Raw genomic sequence first — 9285 nt, 5'->3', positions numbered from 1 at the left:
AATCATTCCAGAGCTTAGGGGCTAAGTAGGAAAAGGATCTTCCACTTTTAGACACTTTTGATAGTCTAGGGATAATCAATAGGCCAGAATTTTGCGACCGTAGTGTGCGTGATGGATTGTATTCTGATAGTAATTCTCTAAGATATGAGGGTGCTAAGCCATTTAAAGCTTTGTAGGTGATTAATGATATTTTAAATTGGATGCGATATTTAACTGGTAGCCAGTGTAAAGATGCCAGAATTGGACTTATGTGGTCATACTTCTTAGATCGAGTAAGTACCCTTGCAGAAGCGTTTTGAACTAGCTGAAGCTTGTTGACCTGATTTGAATGGCATCCCCCGAGTAGCGAGTTACAATAGTCTATTCTAGAGGTCATAAAAGCATGAATAAGCTTCTCTGCGTCAGATGTAGACAGTATATGGCGTATTTTTGAGATATTTCTAAGATGGAAGAATGCTGTGCGGCAGACGTTGGCGATATGACTATCAAAGGATAAGTTGCTGTCGAACATCACACCTAAGTTCCTAACCGTGGAAGATGGCACCACAGTACAGCCATCTATGTGCAATTTGTAATCTGACATATTATGTTTGTAGCGATTTGGTTCAATAATAAGTACCTCTGTCTTATTGGAGTTGAGCTTAAGAAAGTTATGTGCCATCCAGTCACTAACATCGCTAATGCAGTCTTTTAGCTTAGAAAACGTGTGTGTTTCGCTGGGATGCGAGGAGATGTAAAGCTGGGTATCATCCGCATAGCAGTGAAAACTTATGTTGTGTTTCCTGATAATGTCTCCTAGGGGTAACATGTATAACGAGAACAGGATAGGACCTAAAACTGATCCCTGCGGTACACCGTATTTAACCAGGGAGTGATATGACTCTTCCTCATTTACATAAACAAAGTGATAGCGATTGGTTAGATATGACCTAAACCAGGCTAGCGCCTGACCACTGATACCAACATAGTTTTCTAGTCTATTGAGTAGGATTCTGTGGTCTATTGTGTCAAATGCTGCACTAAGGTCTAGTAATATAAGAATTGAGATTTCACCACGATCGGATGTTAATAGGAGGTCATTTGTAACTCTAAGCAACGCTGTCTCTGTGCTATGGTGGGGCCTGAATCCTGATTGGAACTTTTCATATGTACTATTATTTGTCAAGAATGTGCGTAACTGGCTTGCCACTACCTTTTCTAATATTTTCGAAAGAAAAGGGAGATTTGAGATTGGTCTAAAGTTATTAAGTTCTCCTTGGTCAAGCTGTGGTTTTTTAATCAGCGGTTTAATAACTGCTAGTTTGAAAGCTGTTGGAACGTATCCTATTTCTAGCGATGAGTTAAAGATATTTAGAACCGGGGTTGACACTACAGGGAATACTTCTTTAAGTAGTTTTGTGGGAACGGGGTCTAATATACAGGACGATGATTTGGATGATGTGACTAGTTTAGAGAGCTCATCTATTGTAGTAGGTTTAAATGAATCAAGATGTTCGTATGGTAGTCTAGTGTTAAGTGAACTAATGGGTAGAGTGGTGGCTGCCTGGGTAGCTACGATGTTTTCCCTAATAGCCGAAATTTTGTTAGAAAAGAAGTTCATGAAGTCGTTACTATTGTGTTGAAGTTTACTATTGGTTTCTGTTTGTTCTTTGTTTCTAGTCAGTTTCGCAACTGTGCTAAAGAGGAAACGAGGGTTGTTATGATTTTCTTTAATAAGCGTACTGAGATATGTAGATCTGGCGGTTTTAATAGCCTGTCTGTAGTGTTTAACACTCTGTTTCCATGCTGCGCGCCATACTTCTAACTTTGTGCTTCTATAATTTCTTTCCATTTTTCTAGCTGCCTTTTTAAGGGCTGCGGTGTGATGGTCATACCATGGAGCTGGCGGTTTTTCTTTGAATCTCTTTTTTCGAATGGGAGCAACGGCATCCAATGTGTTAGAACAGACATTGTTTAGGTTTTCTATTTCAATATCTAGATCGTCACAGTTATCTGCTACATGTTTCATTTGGGACAGGTCTGGAAGAGTGCTAATAAAGCTATCTTTAGTGGTGGAAATTATTGTTCTGGCTAGTCGGTAGCATGTTGTAGATTGAGTGATCCTATCTAGAAGTACAGTGTATGACACAAGGTAATGGTCAGAAACTGCATCACTCTGAGGTGATATTTCGACGTCATTAATATTGAGTCCGAGTGACAGAATTAAGTCTAATGTGTGATTACGAGTATGCGTTGGCCCTGTCACGTTTTGTCTAATATTGAGAGAATTTAGAACATCTATAAACGCACGTCCTAATGCGTCTTTTGGGTTGTCCACATGGACATTAAAATCACCAACAATAAGAGCTTTATCTACAGTGACTACAAGCTCAGATAGGAAATCTGCTATTTCATTAAGGAAATCTGCATGGTGGCCCGGTGGTCTATAGATTGTCGCTAAAGCAAAAGAAAGCGGTTTGTGGTTACGATCAGTTATTTCCATATTTAACAACATTACTTCAAATGATTTAAATTTTAGCTCAGATTTTTGGTTTACTTTAAACATTGTGTTGTATATTGTAGCTACACCACCCCCTCTCCCCTTTAATCGAGGTTCGTGTTTATAATAATAGTCTTGTGGGGTGGATTCATTTAAACTAATGTAGTCGTCTGCTTTAAGCCAGGTTTCTGTTAAACAGAGTAAATCTAAGTTTTGGTCTGTAATTATTTCATTGACAATAGGTTCTTTATTGGTAAGCGATCTAATGTTAAGAAGGCCGAATTTTAAGATTCGAGATTCATCTGTTAATGTATTGTTTTCTAATTTTATTTGAATCAGATTTGTACCAGATGTAACAAGCGGTGCCCTGTATTTATTTGTTCGGGGAACAGATACAGTTGAAATGTGCTGATATTTCGGTAAGATTGACTCGAAGTGCTGGGATATAAGTGGTCTTGACATATCACGGCAGCTAACAGATGGACGGTTAAGCCGATCCGTCTGTTTCCTGACCTGGGCCCTGGATAGTCATACTATATCAGAATTAAGACTATTGATCAGATTTTTAGTGAGTATAGCACTTCCTTCCGATGACGGATGAAGGCCATCTCGGGTTAGGAGAAATGGTCTTCCCCAGAAATGCTTCCAATTGTCTATAAACCCTACGTTATGCTGAGGGCACCACTTTGACATCCATCCATTGAGAGACACTAATCTACTATGTGTTTCATCTCCCCGGTAGGCGGGGAGGGGACCAGAGCATATTACATTGTCTGACATTGTTTTTGCAATTTCACACATCTCCTTAATATTATCTTTGGTGATTTCCGACTGGCGGAGCCTAGTGTCATTCGTGCCGGCGTGAATAACAATCTTAGAAAACTTCCGCTTAGCATTAGCCAGCACTTTAAGTTTGGATCTAATGTCAGACGTTCTGGCTCCCGGTATACAGTCGACTATGGTGTTTGGTGCCTCAATGTTAGTGTTCCTGAGTATAGAATCTCCAATGACCAGGGCACTTTTAAAAGGTGTTTCAGCTGGTATACTCCTTAGGGGATCGAATCTGTTAGAAATTGTCGTTACGTTATGGGTCTTAGAAGGACGCCTTATATGACTATGCCGCCTAACAGTCACCCAGTTTGACCGCCGACTTGACTCTGATGACGGAACCGAGCCATGTGTATTTTGATAAACACTATGCGCGCTCGATACAGTATTTGTAATATTTATATTAGCATCTGATGTCGGAACCGAGCCATTAGTCTTTTCGCTCGATAGATTATTTGCGACAGTAACATTAGCGGTTTTGCTATCCTCAACTAGCGTTCGGATGCGCGATTCTAGTTCAGCAACCTTCTCAGTTAACCTTAATACTTCAATACACTTAGTGCATGTAAACCCCTCTATGCTAACAGCAGAAGCTAAACTATACATGTGGCAAGTAGTACATGTTACAATAACAAGCGGAGTCTTACCGCTTTCATGCTGGGCGATGGCGTCTTCGTTTACCCGAACGCGGTCCCCGGAGCTGCATCGCGTGGGGTGTTCGGTTGTGACACCCCTCGGTCGCCTGCGAACGTCTGGGGCCAGGGTGATGTTTGGCTTGCCGAATCTGCGAAGGCCGGGCAGCGGTTCCTCCACAGCTTCCCGATCGCTTTCATGTCGTTCACGGTCCGTGAAGCTGCATCGCGTGGAATGCATGTTTGTTGCTCGCTTGTGGACGTCGGAAGGCAGGGTGAAGTGGGCGCTGTACCTCGCCTTGGATCTGCTAAAACCGGGAAACAACTCCTCCACAGCTTCCCGCTCAGGTGAGGATAGGTCAGAAAAGCATATATCAGATGAATCCGCCATTAGATCGGAAAATGCTAGCTTCAGCCTCCACCGTGTGGATGCTAGCGGGCTATATGCTAACAACACTGGGTGTTTATTAGTGATAAATAGTTTCACGTGGTAGTACTGCTCAATAATCGTCACGGTAAAGTATTCCTATGTAAAACTAATAAGTTATATTATATAAATAGGAATAAGATGGTAAAAAAAAAAGCTTTTAGATGATGAACTCGACGGAGCTACGATGCACGATCTGTTCAGCGTTTTTACAACTGATGAATGATAAACCATTGACAGCCAACTGTCAAATTTTATTCTACTACACTGACCATGCCAAAAGGTAAGATATTAGATTACACAAACTACTAGATTCACTGTTTAGAGTTGAGGACATCTGCTGGTTATACCTGTTGTCAGGACCACATTAACACTGTAAGGGGGCCCTGGGCTTTACCTCTTGTGGGTCTCTTCATCCACCATAATTACAGCCTTCAGTTGTATACTGCCATGTGTACAAGGCTGAAACTTGCATAAATAAAAGTGGAAACGAAATCTGATGACTCCTCCCTGATCAGAGTACTGTAATGGTTAACACCCTTAAAAACTAGCAATCAGTGGGGCAATTCCCAATATAGTTCATTACCATGGGTTAAGGAACAAGTTCTGCAGTAGGCCCAGGTTCCGCCTCTTCAGATCTAGAGACGGAAGGTTTACGCAGGCATTGGAATGGGCAGCTCCTGTGGCGCTTTCCCAATACGTTCGTCACAATGTGAGGTCGTAATGATCAACTGAAAGGGAATGTCTCGATTACGTATGTAACCCTCATTTCCTGAAGGAAGGGAATAGAGGCATCACATCCCGTTGCCACGGTCCTGCTGTACCATTGCTCATGTCGGCCGGGCACAGGTTGTTCAGCTTTCTCAGCAAAAAAAAAAACAATATGGTATTGCACCTGCCACTCGTTTGATACTCACGTGGCGATGCGACACCAGCAGATGCAAATACCCGCATGCCAAGTTCATTGCCGCTTTAGTAGCTTCTCGAAGTAGATTCCGCGAAGCACATTCCCAATACGTCGGTCATGACGTGACGTCTCCGTTCCCTTTCTTTAGGGCAGTGGTTCCCAAATCCAGTCCTCGGGACCCCCCTCCCAGCATGTTTTAGATGTCTCCTTATATGAAACACCTGAATCCACTCATCAGGCTAGGCTGGAAGGAGCCTGATGAGTGGATTCAGGTGTTTCATATAAGGAGACATCTAAAACATGCTGGGAGGGGGGTCCCGAGGACTGGATTTGGGAACCACTGCTTTAGGGAACAAGGGTTACATACATAACCAAGATGATTCTGCAGTTAAATAGACAAAGTTGGCAATTTTGGCTATACTTTCAGTATTATTTTAATTTCTTTGTTTTTATTTAATTTATAGATGTAACTATTTGTGGCTTGTGTTTTATGCCCCTCCGCATTTAGGCATATTGCATACATGTTCTGCACCTTACTTGATTCTGACTTCATTTTGTTTTTTATTTTTCATTTAATTATAAATTATATTATAAATTTATTATAAATATTGTAAATTCTGATCTAATATAAGTCTGTAAATTTGGATTGCTTTTCTTGGATCGATTTTGCGCTGTTACATGCTGGCCATGGTGCTGGCACATGCAATTTAGCTGAACGCGCTATTGCTCTGCATTATATTTAGGATCATATATAGTAGTTGATCAAACTAAACATCAAAAAACAGATTTTTTTTGACAAGTATGAGTTTTAAAATGTATTTAAAACAGGGTGGTTATCTTGTCAAAAGTTGAGTTACAAAAGCTGTTCCTGAAATGTAGTTAATGACACGAAAAATATCTGCACTTAATTAAGCCTGACACGATTGTCTCGTTTGTTATTTAATATTATGGTTTGTGTTCACTTTTAAATGATAGAGAAGAGATTCCTGAAAAAAATTATATAAGAATCATCAGGTGTCACTTGGCCTCCCAGCCTGGGGCCCTGGGCTTAATCCCAGGCCCTGCTCGCTGTGTAAATGCAACAAGAACAGCATATTTACTCATTGAGCGATATGTAAACAATTGCAAAGTTTTTATTACATGAAATATGCAGTATAAGTTAATCCCACTGAAGGCAAATCATTTTTGCAAGTACAGCGCACATGAGTGAATTAGCATAAAGTTATCGTTGTCATGCCGTGGTGCGGACGCCAATATATTTTTTCTTATAGTTAACGTTATAGTTATTGTTATAATGTGAATGGCCCTTTGGGGCATTTGTGTATAAGAGGATGTGCAACAGAAGCTTAATATTTTATGTATTAAATGTTTTTAAGTGGTTTTGCAAACATGCCATTTGTGCATACTTTCACAATTGTCATGCATAACAATATCAAAGTCGCATGAATTCCGATATGACTGTTCAGACTGATGTCGCATTGCAAAACATATGCCCTGTAGACCTCATTCATATAGGAGTTCATGCGACTTTTACGTTATTCTAGATTGATATGCGTCACAATTGCGGAAATATGCAACAATGGCATGTTTGCAAAATCAATTAAAAACATTCAAGACATTAAATATTAAGCTTCTGTTGCACATCGCCTTATACATGAAAGCCCATAGCATGTGTTTGACTGTCCTGATGCTTGTCCAGATGACCGACCTGCATGTGACCCTGGAGCAGACTGTCTCCGCTCCCACTGAATTGAGATAAAAGGCATCGACTTGAACGGTCTGCACAGCTCCGTATGAAGTCCACCACACCCGCTCAGTAGTCTGCATGTTCATTTCCATATTACCGCGTGCTGCATGCGATGTAGTATTGTTCTTTTGCGATGCAGTTAAGGACCACATGATTTTAGCCATGTAATGTGAACAGTCAAAAAATTGGATCTGAGCAAAAAAATCTTAATTGAGCATTAATGTTTGCAGTGTGAACAAAGTCAAAGTGACGTGGGTCTAATTGGAAAAAAGTTGTATTTGTGCTGTTCAGTAAAAATTTGATATGGGTAACATTTGGGCAAAAAAGCCATATGTGGTCCACTTTCGCCTGCAGTGTGAACATAGCCTATTTGTGGCTTGTTCTCCATATAGACCATTTGCGTGTTTGCAAACAAATGTTGGCTGAATCCGAAATAGCATACAGAGTAGGTATTTAATTTCACTGAGTACCTACTGAAAGTGCGCTAAGACAGTATGTACATTTGCGTTAGTATGGACAGCATCCGCCATGTTGACGTTATCATGTGACATATGACGTAGTAGACTTAGGAACCAACAGGAGGATGACATCAAAACACCGCGAGAGCAACTCAAAATCAGACTTCTCCGTATGATTTCTGGAATCGCTCTCACTGTACTTTCATGTCATCCACCTGGAGCGGTGCATGAACTCGAACAAACCTAATAACAGTCATGAAAACGTATGCGTTTGTATGAGGGACAGGTGCACTAACACCTGATTGCATCAGTAACTTGACAACTCTACTATGGTCTCTGTCAGTGTTACAGCTATAACATTACACATTATTTTGTAGTGGACAAAAATAAGTAAAACAAGCAGATTGTAATTTAATATGTATTGTCAGATGACAGCTGTGCTTGGATACAAATTAGACAATGCAGGCCATGTGATTACCGTATACATGTGCGTTTTATTTACTTAAAACAACAGGAAACATGAATAAAAAAAAGAAATGAAATATATTTTTCTAACAATCTATCACACATTTAGCCTACTGCCATCTCAACACAGCTGTGACAATTCTGCAGCTTTATTTTGATGAATCAGCTGAGCACTTTGTGGTATAGGTCTGTGCGTGAAGTCAGGGTGCTGGATCAGCCCTGTGTGTGTGTATCGAAATCACACGATTGGCTGGTCTCCGGTCGATTGTTTAGTGTCCATCCGATGCTTGTTTCCAAATCTGGGCGGACTCAGTAGGCATCGGGGGATTTCTCGCCTACTGATTTATTGAATACTGAGGATTCGGACATACTACACTGTTCACGTATTGTTTCCCCTACTATATTGTAGGTAAGTAGGCAGTTTCGAATGATACTTAAGTACACGTGCCTGTTCTTTGAGCAATAAAAAAAGTGCACGTGCCTCTGAATCTCGCAAGAAATAGTCCAAAATCCCGGTAATTCTCACCTACCCTTTTACGTATACTGAGGTTTCGGACATTATATTCGTTCACCTACTGCTTTTTGCCTACTATATATATATAGTATGGCAGTATGCGGTGTTTCGGATTCAGTGATGTATTTTGTGGGTGGAGCCCAAATGGTGGGAGAAAGTTACAGCCCTTAAGCAGCGGTGTGAAGTGTTAGCCAGCAGCGTAACGAGCCAACACTGGGCCCCTAAGCAGGATTATCAAGGCGGGCCCTATACTACAGCACGTAATGACGCAATGTCCACAAGCAGGCTACAATTTATAGGACAGGATCATAGAGACATTAGATGACTGACAAAATCAGAAATAGCCTACACGCACCACAACAAAAACATAACGCTGGTGACAGCGCACCAAAACATATGAAAAAACACTGCTGGTGACAGCACACTATAACATATTGTTACTCACTGCTATGACTACACACACACATACACCTAGTCTAATTACATAAAAAAGATGCTCACTTACATTATAGGCTACAGCGTTACATTATAAACACATTATAATTTATAGCGGCATTTTCCAGGCTTCAGTTTTGGATGGCATGATGCACACAGCTGCTTTAAACTTCAGACAAAACACAGCTCAATCATTACATACGCAGGATCAATCCATACCATGTGTTTACTTACTGCTGCACTTTGTGCTTTGCTTTAGGTGTCTGGTGTAGTGTTTGGGTATTTAAAGCGTTATCGTTTCTTGTTTGTGCTAAGAAACCAAAAGAAACAAACCAGCCGATTTCAAACGTGCACAGAAACTCTGGGCTGTGGTTGGTTGGGCTCTATCGCTAG

The sequence above is a fragment of the Paramisgurnus dabryanus genome, chromosome 4 (assembly GCF_030506205.2).
Source record: "Paramisgurnus dabryanus chromosome 4, PD_genome_1.1, whole genome shotgun sequence".
NCBI classification, from domain to species: Eukaryota; Metazoa; Chordata; class Actinopteri; order Cypriniformes; family Cobitidae; genus Paramisgurnus; species Paramisgurnus dabryanus.
Note: the sequence above shows the minus strand (reverse complement) of the source record.